Source organism: Nicotiana sylvestris, chromosome 12, assembly GCF_000393655.2.
Source record: "Nicotiana sylvestris chromosome 12, ASM39365v2, whole genome shotgun sequence".
In the NCBI taxonomy this organism is placed as follows: Eukaryota; Viridiplantae; Streptophyta; class Magnoliopsida; order Solanales; family Solanaceae; genus Nicotiana; species Nicotiana sylvestris.
The window spans coordinates 164,432,863-164,448,570 of NC_091068.1; positions in this window are offsets into that span (position 1 = coordinate 164,432,863).

A 15,708-nucleotide genomic window follows, 5' to 3' on the forward strand; every position below is an offset into this window, starting at 1 on the left:
TGTAAAAATAGTATATGGGAAGTTGTATGCTGCAAAGGAAATGTTTGCAGTTGATGAGGTAACGCCGATATCGATGTTATCAACCTTGGAAAGGTCGAGCATCAAAGGTAAACAGGAAGCTAAATAGCAATCACAGCCACCTGCCTCGACTGAATCGGGGAAGTGGGGGATAGAAGAAGAAGATGATTTTCCAACTCCTCAAACTTTTATTGTTCCCAAAGATTCGGACGCCACTAAATCAACGATCGAAGAGCTAGAATAGGTTATATTGATCGAGTACCTGCCCGAGCTAAATGTATACCTAGGAATGGGATTAACCCTCAAACTCCGGAAAAAGCTTATTCAATTTCTTATTGATAACATAGATTGTTTTGCTTGGTCCCATTTAGACATGACAGGGATCCCAGCGGAGATAACGACACATCGGCTAAGCCTTGACCCTAGGTTCAAACCGGTGAAACAAAAGAGAAAGCCCCAGTCCGAGGTAAAGCACGCATTCATAACGGACGAGTTAACTAAATTTCTCAAATAGGGTCCATTCGGGAGGTGAAATATCCCGAATGGTTAGCCAATGTAGTCGTAGTCCCTAAAAAGGGAACAAAATTAGAATGTATGTAAATTATAAAGATTTAAACAAGGCATGCCCCAAATATTCTTTTCCACTACCTAACATCGATCGCATGATCTATGCCACGACTTGCCACAAGATCCTTACCTTTCTCGATGCATATTCCGGATATAATCAAATTTAAATGAACCTGGAATACCATGAAAAGACTTCATTTATCACCAAGTATGGAACATTGTTATAATGTAATGCCATTCGGGCTAAAAAAATGCCGGAGCTACTTACCAACGCCTAGTAAATAAAATGTTCGAAGAACAAATAGGTAAGACAATGGAAGTTTATATCGATGACATGCTAGTTAAGTCTTTGCGCGTAGAGGATCATTTCGCTCATTTGTAGGAAACGTTCGAGATTTTGAAGAAATATAACATGAAGCTCAACCCCGAGAAATGTGCTTTCGGGGTCGGTTCGGGCAAATTCCTGGGCTTCATGGTGTCGAATCGGGGGATCGAGATCAACCCAAGGCCATCGAAGACATCACAGTCGTGGATAGTGTAAAAACCATGCAGAGGCTAACTGGACGGATAGCTACTTTAGGCTGATTCATCTTGAGGTCGTCGGATCGAAGCCACAGATTTTTCTATCTACTCAAAAAGAAGAACGATTTCGCCTGGACCGTAGAATGCCAACAGGCATTAGAGGAATTAAAGCGATACCGGTCGAGCCCGCCACTGCTTCACACTCCAAAGGCAGATGAGAAACTTTACTTGTACTTGGAAGTATCAGAAATCGTGGTAAGTGGTGTCATGGTTCGAGAAGATAAAGGTATGAAATTTCTCGTTTATTATGTAAGTCGAACCTTAGGAGAAGCAGAAACTAGATATCCACACTTAGAGAAATTGGCACTTGCACTGATACGCGTTTCTAGAAAGTTAAAATCATACTTTCAATGTCACCCCATATGTGTGTTAACCACTTACCCACTTCATTTATTTTGCACAAGCCCGAACTGTCGGACCGATTGGCTAAATGGGCTATCGAACTTATGGGTACGATATCGAGTATCTACCCTGAACGATCATCAAGTCTCAAATTCTAGCAGACTTCGTGGCCGATTTCATGCCAACCCTCGTACCCAAAGTTGAAAAGGAATTCTTGTTAAAATCAGGCACATCATCGGGGGTATGGACCCTTTTCATAGATGGTACTTTGAATGTAAAGGGGTCCGGGATAGGCATCTTTTTGAAGCAGCCCACGGATAGCAATATTAGGCAGTTTATAAAAACTTCTAGGTTGACTAGCAATGAGGCTAAGTACGAGGCCATGATTACAGGTCACGATCTATCTAAAAGCTTGGGAGCAGAAGTCATTGAAGCCAAGTGTGACTCTTTACTGTTGATGAACCAAGTAAACAAAACCTTTGGAGTCCGAGAGGATAGAATGCAAAGGTATTTGGACAAGCTGCAGGTAACTTTGCACCATTTCAAGGAATGGAATTTACATCATGTACCTCAAGAACAAAACAGTGAGGCCGATTCACTTGCAAATTTGGGGTCATCGGTCGAGGAAGGCGAGATCAGCTCGGGGCCTGTCATTCAACTCTCGAGATCCGTGATCGAGGAATGTCATGCCGAGATAAACTTTACAATCTTAACCTGGGATTGGAGGAATAAATATATTAAATACTTGAAGAACGGAAAGCTCCCATCGGACCCTAAAGAGTTGAGGTCCCTACGAACCAAAGCTGCTCGATTCACATTGGCTGAAGATGGAACATTATACAGAAGGGAATTCGATGGACCATTAGCAATATGTTTAGGACTAGGAGACACCGATTATGTTTTACGAGAGGTCCATGAAGGCACTTGTGGGAACCACTCCGGTGCCAAATCTTTGATTCACAAAATCATTAAAGCAGGATACTACTAGGATAGCATGGAAAAAGACACTAAGGAGTTTGTTTGAAAATGTGATAAAATGTCAAAGGTTTGCACCAATGATCCATCAGCCCGGAGAACAACTTCATTCAGTCCTATCCCTATGGCCATTCATGAAATGGGGGATGGATATCGTCGACCCTCTGCCAACGGCCCGAGGTAAAATTAAGTTCATTCTATTTATGATTGACTATTTCTCTAAATGGGTTAAAGCACAGGCATTCAAGAAAGTGAGAGAGAAAGAGGTTATAGACTTCATCTAAGATCACATCGTATATCGATTTCGGATACCCATCGAAATAGTGTGTGACAAAGGAAAACTGTTTATCGGCAGCAAGGTAACGAAATTCCTCGAGGACCACAAAATAAAAAGGATATTATCAACGATGTATCATCCTAGTGGGAACGGACAGGACGAATCAACGAACGAGACTATCATTCAAAACTTGAATAAAAGGTTGAACGATGCTAAGAGGAAGTGGAGAGAAATTTTACCCGAAGTCCTTTAGGCATATCGAGTAACATCAAAGTCCAGTACGGGGGCAACCCATTCTCCTTAGTATATGGCTCCGAGGCCTTGATTCCGGTAGAAGTGGGGGAACCTAGCGCCCGATTTCGACATGCAACGGAAGAATCAAATCACGAGGCTATGAATACTAGCCTCGAACTATTGGATGAAAAATGAGAAGCTGCACTCGTTCGGATGGCTGCACAAAACCAAAGAATCGAGAGATATTATAATAGAAGAACCAACCTTCGCCACTTTAGAATCGAGGACTTAGTTTTGAGGAAAGTCACCCTCAATACTCGAGATCCGAACAAAGGGAAACTAGGCCCAAATTGGTAAGGACCATTCGGGTCCTCGGTGTCATTAGAAAGGGATCTTACAAACTTGGCACAATGGCAGGCGAACAATTGCCAAACAATTGGAACATATCACTCCTCAAACGGTATTATTGCTAAGGTATGACTTTTCCCTTTCCATTTGTATTTGATACTAACTTATTGCAGGTGTTCGATCAAAGACGGCGAGATGCTCTTCACGAGTGTCACACCTCTTTTTTACTACCCCCGGGAAGGGTAGTAAAGGAGTTTTTTCCACTTTAACTGACAATCGAAATGAGTTTATTTATATTGAATTCAGAGTCGCCACTTGGGATAGTTTATTGGTGTCCCAAGTCACCGGTTTAAAATCCCGAATCGAGAAAAGTTTGACTCTATTTTATAGTCCGCAAACACGGAAATCCGGGTAAGGAATTTTGTTAACCCAGGAGAAAGTGTTAGGCATTCCCGGATTCCGTGATTCTAGCACGGCCACTTAAACTATTAATAATTGGACTATTACCCGATTTATTATATGTTTTAGCCTATGGTGCATTTTTAACTTTAGAACCGCTTTTAATTATTTATTGTTACATATTGCGAATCATGTCACGGGAACCGTACCCACGATCTACAACATGTTTAAATTTTAAAGATTAAATTGTGGATGGGTCACATAGATGTACCCCGAATTTTAGAAATTAGGTGTCACAACTACGTCACTGGAATCATACCTGTAGCTATGACAATTATTTAATTAACACGCCTAAGCAAACTACGAAAGTTCAAGGCATTTCTAAACTAATTTTGTATTTATATGAGGGCCATAAATTAAAGGATTTTATTTGTATATGGCACACCCCAAATTATTTGATCTAAATTTGTGAGGGCCATGTGTTATAACTAACAAGAGGGACATGGGTAATTTTACCGAAAATGGCATGCCTCTAACCATTTTTAAAAGGATTAAACTTGATTAAGCTTAGGTTATTCCCATCCAAATTTGGGCCTGAAACGATCGAAACAGGGATCGGGCCAAAGGCGAGCCCAACATATTATTTGCATGCCTCTTCCATTCTGAAAAAAGAGAGGGACACCATCATTCATTGAGCCTAAATTTAAGCCCAGAAACATATCCTGCAATTGAACCTAAACGCAGGCCCAAACAAAATGAAATGCTGAGGCTAAAGAGAACCTATTGATCTGGGCTAAAATGAGGCCAACATGCAGCCAACCCATATACTTCAATTTACCCCTATTTGAATTGATCTATTAATGGAAATCATTAATTTTCCTTCAATAAATTCTGCACATCTTGACATAATAAGATACAGACTGAGAAAAGAGCAAGCATTGTTGTCATTCACATTAAACAATTATCAAAGAATAAGGATTCACTTCCAAACCTCTAAAAAACGACATCTACATATGAAAGGTGCTATGCAACTAATGTGACACACAGCAAGGCTCATGAACCATTCTTGGCTATTAGCTTTGTCATTGCTTGAAATTAATCTTGTCTTTAACATTATATGCAGCATATTCCAGGGCAAATTCTTTGTTCTATGTCCTTAACTTTCAATCAATACATTCATTGGCTTCATGCTCCTTTAACTATCCTCTCCAAAAAATTTTAACCTAAGAGAAAGCAAGATATTGTTCATCAGAAGTGCATGATGCTGACAACCAAAATCTTTAAATCCCAAATTATCAAACTATCATTTCATTTTAAGAACAATAAACCAAACAGGTTCACAAAACTTGACAGAAAGAGACTGAATTTGAGAGAAAGCTTCATCAGTAACAGTAGAGTCCTGAACGAGGATGAGAACAGTTTAAATCCACCCAACATTCTTCATCAAAGCGACCAATAAGTTTAGTTTCTAAACATACAACAAAACTGCTACAACATCTAGATAGGTTTGCTGCCAATAGTCATTAAACTAGTGGTGTGTGTTTTGTGACTTCAACTTTCAATCCTTAAATAAAAGCAGAACTCACAAAGAAAGTTACAAGCAGTATTCAAAATCATGCTTAACCAAACTGATTCGAAAAGTGATTTAAATTTAAACACCTAGTTCAACAAACAAACTAACACGAAATTAGCATTTGAAAGAGTGTGGGGAAATCTCATGTTATCTCTTTGAAGTTAGTTATAAACATAGCATACAAATTGACACTAGCGGTCATTCTCTTAATCAGTGCAAAACATGTAACCTCACAAAATTATTTCTTTTTTTATAGAACATGAATCATTCAAATCAAGTCACATGATTCAAAATCGAGAAAAATACCTTGATGTAGAAAACGGAATACAGAGGAAAAATGATAACAAGAAGAACGATTCAGGAGCTCAGCAATGTAGCAGCAAAAAACAAGAGAACCCGAACACGAATCCAAAGCTTTGAGAACTAGGAATTTCACTACCAAACTCCGAAAATTGTCTCTGATTTTTCTTTCGATTTTTCTCCGAAAATGAACTAAAAAAAGCTTGAATCAAAATCGAACTTAAACCATTGTGTTTTTTTTTATCTTTTCTAAAAAAGAAGCAGACTAAAGAAAAATGGCTTGAAGAAAATGACGACTTCAAACCCTAGAAACTCGACTCAATTTTTCTGAAGATTTTTCCTAATTTTTCTCTAACCTAACAAAGAGACTTACCTCATATATATAGCCTTCGAAAAATCTGCCCAAAATCCGAAAATCTTCGAGTCTTTTTTTTGAACAATTTTTTGGACAAATGGAAGGCGTGGATCGATTTACATCTATCCACGAGTTCCATTCATCCAGCAAATTGTCCTTTCGTACCCGAAATCGTGCAATTTTGAGAGAATATTCGTACTCTTCTGACAAATCCGTTGGGAAATAAGGTGACGTAGAGGGAGGGGACCATGTGAGTGAACTCGGAAACGAGTTAAGGCGAGTTGAAAGCTGAGGAAGATGAAGGAACAGTAGGGTGCGCTGCTTCTGGGTTAGGATTTAGGGTTTGGGAATTGGGGAAAATATTTATAAGGTGGTTTATATATTAAAGGAAATGGGTGGGTCAAAAGAACGGGTCAGATCCGGTTTTTTTGGACTGGGGCGGTGAATGTTTGGGCCGGACTGAATTGGGCATTAAAAGTAGCCCAAACTCAAATTAAAACTTTGTATTTAATTAACCATCTTTTATTCATTTTCTTTTCTTTTTCTTTTTCTTTCTTACTTTTTTTTAAATTGAAAATTCTAATAATTAAAAATCCTAAATTATTTAAAAATATGCAATTAAACTAATTAACAAATTATAAAAATTGTAAACATCACTTAATTCAAAATTAAAAGAGGAAAATCGATAAACTAAAATTAAAAGACAAAAAATGTAAAAATGAGCTATTTTTGTGATTTTCAAAATTTTATAAAGAAAATAATTATTGATTAATTCTAAAAATGTCTAAACAAATTCTAAATTCAATGCATGATATTTTGATATTTTTTCATGATTTAAATAAAAATTAAACATGTACAGGAATACAAATAATTAAGAAAATTCTATAAAAATTCCTAAGATGGCAAATAATTAACAGAAAATCTATTTTCTTAGGATTTTATAGGAGTACATCATATAAGGCAAAAATCACATGCTCACAACGAGGACCTTAGGTTTTAAAGCACGCGTTGCACTTTATTTCCTTAGATCGGTTTCTATCCCAAATGGATTTTGCCGGCGAGGTTTTTAACGAGACAACATTTATGTGCTACCTAAGGAAAATCCAATAATTCTAAGGCTTCTTTACAATCAACCTCAAATACTGGGTGGTATCACTCTTAGATGTTATATTTTCGAGGAAAGTACTTCATGTCAAAGGGTCTCGATAGCGAAACTTTATAGTGGGCCAAACGGTCTAATCAACCATGTCCATACAGATTAGTCAAGCCCCGATGGCAAAACATGTACGCATGTATAAATTATTCCAAGAAGCATTCTTCTATATCAAACATCTTGTGTCTCAAAGAAATTTTCTACTATATGAGCTTCATACTTATGATTTTGTGAGAAATGGCTCAAGGGCCAAGATAAATATGCCTCAAACACTCAGGGACTATCGTCGATGATCGACATATTCGAGTTATCTAAACTCGAATTCATAAGACCTCAAAGAGGCACCCCTCGATCTATAAGCCAAGGCCATCATTCTCGGGGACTAACACTTCAAACAAGTTCGAAGTGTTATTGGGGAATAAGCCCAAGAGACATACCTAAAGTCTACGGTCAAATTATGCGGCTCGGAGACATTCGAATCCCGCAATAAAAATAGGTCTTCAAATTCTTTGAAAAATTGGTTTAAAAAGGCTACCCTAGGCAAATAACAAAAGGTCTTCGATAAAATCAGTCCTCAAAAAACCTTAAGAGGTATCAAATTATCTTAACACAAATGTGCTAAGGCACAAAAAACAGAGGGGTTTCAATCGATATCAAACCCTCAAAAAATCCAATGGGTAAAAAATACATGCTAAGGCATAAAGAAAGTTTTGCCAAGTATTTTAAGCCGAAAGAGGAAAATAATAGCCATCTTTTAGAGGCCATATCGGCCCAATCTAAAGAGCCTAAGGGCCAATACAATTAGAGTTCGAGATCTTGTTCTCGCTTCATCCGAACCTAAGGTTTCGACTATTCCGAGCCCAAATAAAAACTGACTTGACTATGGCTCGGGGACTCATCATTATTCGACACAAACCCTAAAGGGCCTATGCTTCAAGTTCGAACCTTATTCGTACTCGACTGTGGTGAGTTCGAGGAAGCCACCCAAAACCAAAATCTCGAATGCACCGTTCAAATCATAAGATTGTGCTAAAAGTTTTACAAGGCAAAAAATGTGTTTGTAGATAAAAATTGAGAAAGCATTCAAAAGGGAAACTTTCTTTATATATATGGGCAAATATATATACAAGGGACCGACGAGGGTCTTACAAAAAAGAAAAGAAAAATAAAATCCTAACTACGCCCGGGTGCCACGACCCAAATTGGAGGGTCATGACTAGCACTCGGGCCATATTTGCCGAGCACCAACGTACATTTTATCTAACCTTCCTTGTTATCTTTAAGGGCCGATGAGATCAATATAAATGATAGACATGGATTATGAACAATCAATATTGAAAGATAATGGCATGAACATACATAACATAGGATGACCAGACATCCAAAAAACTATATATATGGTACGAGCTACCACGCTTCCATGAAAGACTATACAACAAACATCAACCGACAAGGCATACCAAACTATACATAAGTTGACACCTATATATAAGCTTCTAAAGGAACATAAGTGTTGCAACATTGCCGGAATAGGGCCCCGACATACCCATAATATCTATAATAAAAATGCATACCAAGACCACGACAAGTCTGGAGAAGGGATCTCACCAATAACCACTGAACTGGGCAGCCTACTGTGGTAGGGGAACTGCGTGTACCCGTCTATCAGGACCTGCAGCATGACATGTAGCGTCCACAAATAAAAAGGATGTCAGTATGAATAAAGTACTGAGTATGTAAGGAAGGAAAGCATACGTATGAGCAGTAATGTAAACCGGGATAGAGAATATACAACCTGTAACATCTAGGTACCTCTGAGGGCAACTGATATGAAATGCATGATACATACATATGTATACATAAACTTTTAAAACATATGCCTCTGTGGGCATCATCATCATCATGTCGTACCCGGCCGTAATAGGCTCGATAAAAACGTACACGACCATCATAAGGCTAGGTAGAATTGTACCCAGCCACGTGGAGCTCGGTAAAACCCAACGGATCAGTGGTTTCACAATAGGTACCGTATCCGGCTAACTGTAGCGCGGCTCCATAAAGTAAATACAACAACAATAAAGTAAATATATACATATATATAATGCATGATGGACTCATTGGAATCATATTCTAAACCTTTCGGAGTGACATAGGGTCGGTATTCTCCTTACACTTTATTAAGACTAACTCTTCATCAAGAATCTTATAAGAATCAGGAAGTACCAACAATATTGATAATATAAGAAAAAGAAAAAGCAACATTAATTGCTCCATAAGAAGGGAAACAATGTAAGTACTGCTAGCTTCTAAGAGTAGAGTACCTTTGGAAGCTCATTCATTACATCATGTACAATCGGAGTCGTGAAAAAGAAGGAAAGGGATAGCCTTACATACCTTGTATATACTTCCCAAAATCAAGCTATGCAAATTTCACGACTCCTTAGTCTACAATAAGAGAAATAACATTATCGTTATCGTTTAGGCGTCGTAACTATTATGTATCTACCACAACCTATTTTATGAGGAAACAGACATCACCTACCCTATTTATATGACTTTCCATAATTCAAAATAATCACTAGATAGCCCAAACAACATCAATAATAATCATATTAAGCCCCCCAAAATAGTCCACAACCAACAACACTACTACCAAGTCTTTCGATATATATTTCACAAGTTCTAGCTTCAACGACTTAGCCACAACTTGGATAATCTTAAAAACATGTAGAGTAAGAGGTTCCTTACCTTTAAACAGAAAGACAAACTCCAATTTGACCTTAATTTTCCACGAAATATCCCTCTGATGCTGCCACGAGAATAAGGAAGCAAAATTAGCAATAAATTAGGGGTTTTCGACACTAGAATCACTATAGAAGACTTGAAATCACCTAGGATTGATATTAAAAACTTGAGAGAGTATTTACAGAACATAAACCCCTTAAAATAACCTCCCACGCGAGCTGGAAAAACACAAAAATGAGTAACAACAAGAAGAACAAGAAACTTACTAGCACCACGGGATTCCCGACACTTAATTTGTGTTGTTTGCCCTTTGTTTGGGTCTTGGATCATGAGAGAAACTTGAGAGGATGTTCTTAGGGTTATAAGGTCTGAATACACTAAAAACATAACTTAAAACGGGGTTGAGGCCTCTTTTAAATTTATCTATATGTTTTAAACCGCCGGTGTGGGCCCCATAGAGAGGTGCTTGGCGCAGTCTCGCAAAAACACGAATATCTCTCTACTCTAAGATTGTATGGATGAACGGTTTAATGAGTTGGAAACTAGACTCATAGATATTCAATTTGGTGGGTAGATCACCCCGTAATTCCCAGTAAATTGAGAGAAAAGCTTAGTAATATTTGACCTAAAGTTTAAGTAAAATTATGAACGTAAGTTGCGCCAACTGTTGTCGACTTTTTTTCATAAATTGTTTGACTTCAAAACATAACATACGACTATCATATGAATAAACTAATTGATAACATAACCTCATTATCATGTTAATCACCCTAGTCTCACCCCAAAATTACATGTTATAACATTCCCAACTTGTTGAATTTCGACGAAACATTATTTTCTTCAATTCCTTTAGCTTCTGAACCTTCTAACCCCCTTTGTACTTGTTGTTCATAATTTTCAATATTTGTAACCTCCACGTTAATATTATTAACTAACTTTGTAAACTTTTCAAAGATGATTTCATTTTTGAGCTTACATCAATTGACTTACTACATACTCTTACGTACGAAAGAATGGGTGTAACACCGGGGTTGGTTTCTCCCTCAGGGGCAGCTTCTCCTTCGGTCCCCTCATCGTTATCAGACCCGCCTTGGCTGCCTTCATCGTCATCGTCATCGTCGGAGGAGACAAGTAACCTGGTAAAAGCTTCAAGCGCCTTAGCTTGAGCTATCTCTTTGGAAAGGTCAAAACCTCGAGCATGGATTTCCTCGAGGGTCTCCCTCAGGGATTGGCATTTTACTAAGTCATTGCTCCATCTCTCTCTATCAGAAGCCTCCCTTAGCTGAATTTGAGCAGCCTCGGCATCGGTCAGTACACAGCTATGGACTTGTCAACCATGATCTTCGTCTTCTCGACCTCCGCCTTAGCCTTAGCAAGCTCAGCTTCAAGCTTCTCGATTTTTTTGGCCTGGGCTGAGCTTTTCTCTTTAATGCTCCGAAGTTGGACCTCGGCCGATGACAATTTGGCCAAGGTAACCTCTTTCTCCGCAGCAAGGCAGTCCATGTTCTCCTTCCACCGATCACAGTCAGATTTGATTTGGTCGACTTCCCCTCGGAGCAGCTCAATTCTTTCTAGCTTTTGCTGCAACTGAGATATTGAAGTATTAGCCTCCACAGTTGGGTCGTGATCGTACTCTTTCAAAAGGATAGTTACATACTTGTCTAGCTTGGCCTCTTCTTTACGAGCATGGGCCAAGTCTGCTCGGAGGTCCCTAATCTCCTCTTCTTTCTGCACATAGAGGCGTTTGAGGGTGTCTCTCTCCTCATTAAGCCTTTTGAGATCGGACTCACACCGGTTCATCTCGGCTTGGGATTTGGTAAACGCTTCCCAGTGAAGTGTCGCAGCCTATGGAGAAGGGGAAGAAATCAGACATAAGGAAATAAAAGCAAACGTAATAACGGGGGATGAAGTTTACTTGGCTTAGGAGACGCTGGGCCTCATAAAAAAATGTTCGTCGCATCTAGGTCGAAAACATCATCGACCCCCCACAAGGCAACCATGGTTTATGTCTTCCCCATCGTGGGTCGTTCCCACATCGGGGTGTCCATAGATCGAGCCTCCCGAAATTGCCCTTCAGAAAATTCAGGGCTGGGCGATGAATCATCAATATTGATTGCCCCAAGCAAGTCACTTGGGGCACTCTCTCCCTTATTAAGAGCCCTAGAACTGAACCTTTTGGGCACACTCGCCAGTTGTTCACCATGGCAAGAAATATCTTTGGCCCCCGATGACTCGGGGACTTTGCTCAGAACACCTTCCGAGATCTCCTCAGTCCGAGGGTTAGTCTCCTCGACCATCACCGACCCAGCTGCTTTTGAAGCTTCGACGCTCCCCCTCTTTCGTGGCACCAACTCACAACCAGCATCTTCCCCCTCCTCTTTTTCATCTCGTAGCTTTTAGCTACGTCGGCAGATAAAGCGGCATAGTCGTCCTTCGACTTACGATCCTTATTCTTCTTGGGCTTCGGGGTATCAGAAGGTGAGGCCCTTCTCCTTTCTTGTCCTTAGCCAGTTTGGGAACCACCTCTTCCCTAGGAGGGGTCGACCTCATTTCACCAACATCCTTGAGGCCTGCATAAAAAAGAGTCAAGTATAAGTAAAAAGAAATATTTCAGAAAAGGGCGTCGAAAGCGTAGAGGATAAGCTTACCGTGATTCTTGGCCTACCATCTTCCTCTTGCCAAGTCACGCCATCAGCTCTCGGCATGGGAGGAAGTCGAGGCCAACTTCCGAACCCAATCTTCGAGGTCGGGGACCGTGTGAGGCATCTAAGCAACCGCTGTATAACAAATAAAAGCATTACATAAAGCAAAAAACGAAGTTCGAAGACTAATGGGTAATATGTTACTTACGATCGGGGTTCCACTTCTCGGGGAACGGCAGTTTCTCCTCTGGGATGAGGTCGAAGGTCCTTACCCGCATGAACCGGCTCATCCAACCCCGGTCCTTATCCTCATCGATGCTTGAAAAAAAGAACTTCGTTGATCGGCGTTTGAGCTTGATTAATCCTCGAAAAAGTCGAGGTCGATACAACCGTGTCAGGTGGTTGAGAGTGAATTCCAACCCCTTGGCCTTGCTAGAGAAGAAGCGAATCATGATCACTATACGCCAGAACGAGGGATGAACCTGGCCGAGGGTAACCTGATACGTCTTGCAAAAGTCAACTATAACTAGGTCAAGAGGACCAATGTGAAGGGGTAAGTATAGACACTTAGAAACCCCTCCACGTTAGTGGGAATACACTCTTTGGGAGCGGGGATCTATACCACGACTTCGGCCCCCCAGTTACAATCTCTCTTCACAGCCTCGAGATTGCCCGCCTTTATCGAGCAGATGTATCTCGACACATATTCACATCGGCCAGGGACTGATGGAGGATTCTCGACTTTGAAGTCGGATTTTAAGACACAAGGACCGGGAACATACTCGTGAGGGAGCGGTTCCACCGACGTTTTATCACCGGCCGACCGGGAAGAAGAGGAAGAAGCCTTCTCCTTTTGTGGGACAGTCTTGGAGGTTTTCGCTATTGATTCAGGTAGAAGGAGGCAGAAAGAGGTGAAGTTTGGTATTTTTGGTACTAACTGACTTAGTGGGTGGTTGAAGAGACGAGAAGGAGAGAGGAAGAGACTTAGAAAACTTGGTGAAGGTGGAAGTAAAGTTTTGATTCAACTAAAGAAACTGTATTTATAGATTCACGGTGATGGTTCGGTGGCGCTAGTGGCCGACCGCCCACTGACATACATTAATGATTTTGGGAGCTGTATCGATGGACGTTTTGGTCACCTCGACTGCTTATGTCACGAGGATGACGTCATTATCGGTGTCTCCAGAAAATCGAAGCTCAAGTCATTTCTTATCATTTTACTCTAAGAAACGTGGGGACTATCTGTATACGGTGAAAATCGGGGCTACCCGATTTCGTCCTTCGATGGAAAAGAGATACCACGTCGAAAGGTCAAGACGTCGAGTCCGGGATCGAAGTTTCTTTCCAAGATCGAGGTCGACATCCCTAACGGAGGTCAGAAAGGGGCATACTTCAAAATGATGCCGGTATAATTCAGTAATGGAAAGGGCGAGATATTTGCAACGGACTGAAGATCATGGCGTGAATCTCGAAACGGAACGGTCTGCAACGGTTAATTAGATGTTAATATGATTTCCTACTATAATAAAAAGTGTACCTTATTGAGACTCCCCTATTATATAAAGAGGGATCTCATTCATTTGTAATCATCATTGTTCACCGATAAGAATACATACTTTCTTTACTTTCCTGCTATTTCACTCACTGTTCATCAGAGTTGCTTTATTTTGCCATCCCACCTGGAGGGTATCCCAAGTTGAGGTCGAAATTTGGCTTGCATACTGGTTTGATTTATTTTATTCTCTAATTTATATATTTAATTTCTCATTTATCAATTGGTATTGGATTGAATCACATATCCTTAAAATCATAATATAAGTTTAATTGTTACTCGAATTTTAGGGTAAATAATAAACCAAAAATAAATAAAAAAACCGTGAGATTTGCTAGGTCAAAGCGAACAGTATATATTATGAATTTGGACTTTAAATTTATCCACCAATACGTCTTTAACATCAAATATATATAAGACATACAAGACACCATTAATCAAAACCAACTTGCTTCATTATGAACAATTTTTTTAATAAAAAAAAAAAGAAAAGAAAAATTGTACAAGACACAATTTGTGTCGTTCTTTCACACACAAAAAAAACTTTTTAAAAATCGTAATAAACCAAAACACTTGAAATGAACATCCAAATCAATAAAAGTGTGCATGTTATACTATTCTTTTCTCTTACGTACTATTCTTTTCTCCATGTTATTGTCATAAGCTTTCCACTATATGGAACAAAATTGTGAAACTCTCCGAAATTATTGGAATTATAGTCGGAAGCTTTCCAAAATAATTCAGAGCTGTTATTAGTATCATGTAAACCTTTTGAGAGAAATTAAAAAATAGCCAGATTTATAATTGATCGTTCAAAAATAGTCTAGTTTTAAAAGTAATCGAAATTTAGCCACTTTTCATGTAAAGATAAATCTGAGCGAAAACACTATACAAAACCCGGAAAATACGCCAGTATATTATACTGAGTTCCAGCATAAGTATGCTTGAACTCCAACATATTATACTGGAATTCCAGGATAAGTATGCTGGGACTCCAGCATAATATGATGGAGTTCCAGGATAAGTATGCTGGGACTCCAGCATAATATGATGGAGTTCCAGCATAAGTATGCTGGGACTCCAGCATAATATACTGGAGTTCCAGCAAGTATAATTGTCCAGTATAATATACTGTAGTTTGGAGCACCGGTGCTCCAGTCTCCAGTATATTATACTGGAGTCAGCAAAGTATACCGGTCCAGCATAATATGCTGGAGTTCATACACAGGTGCACCGAACTCCAGTATATTATGCTGGAACGGTCTCTGTTGCAGCAAAATAATGGCTATTTTTTATTGACTTCGTAAACGCTGACTATTTTTGAATGACTAGTCCGAAAACTGGCTGTACCGTGCTATTTGTACAAACCTTTTGTCAAAGAGATGTGATCTTTCTTCCAATCATGTAGCGATTAATCTTTTTTTCTTTTTCTTTTAGTGACTCTTATTTTCACTAATAGTCATCTAGTACTTGAACGGTAAGAAACTTAATAGATTATCTCAGCTCACTATACTCTTTTTCTCCTTTTATAAAGATCAATGATGACCACAAGGATTATTATCTATAGTATGATATATTTGTAAAGAGCGTCATTTTTTTATTTAAAAATAATTTAATTTTAAATTTCTAATTTTATCCTGAATGAG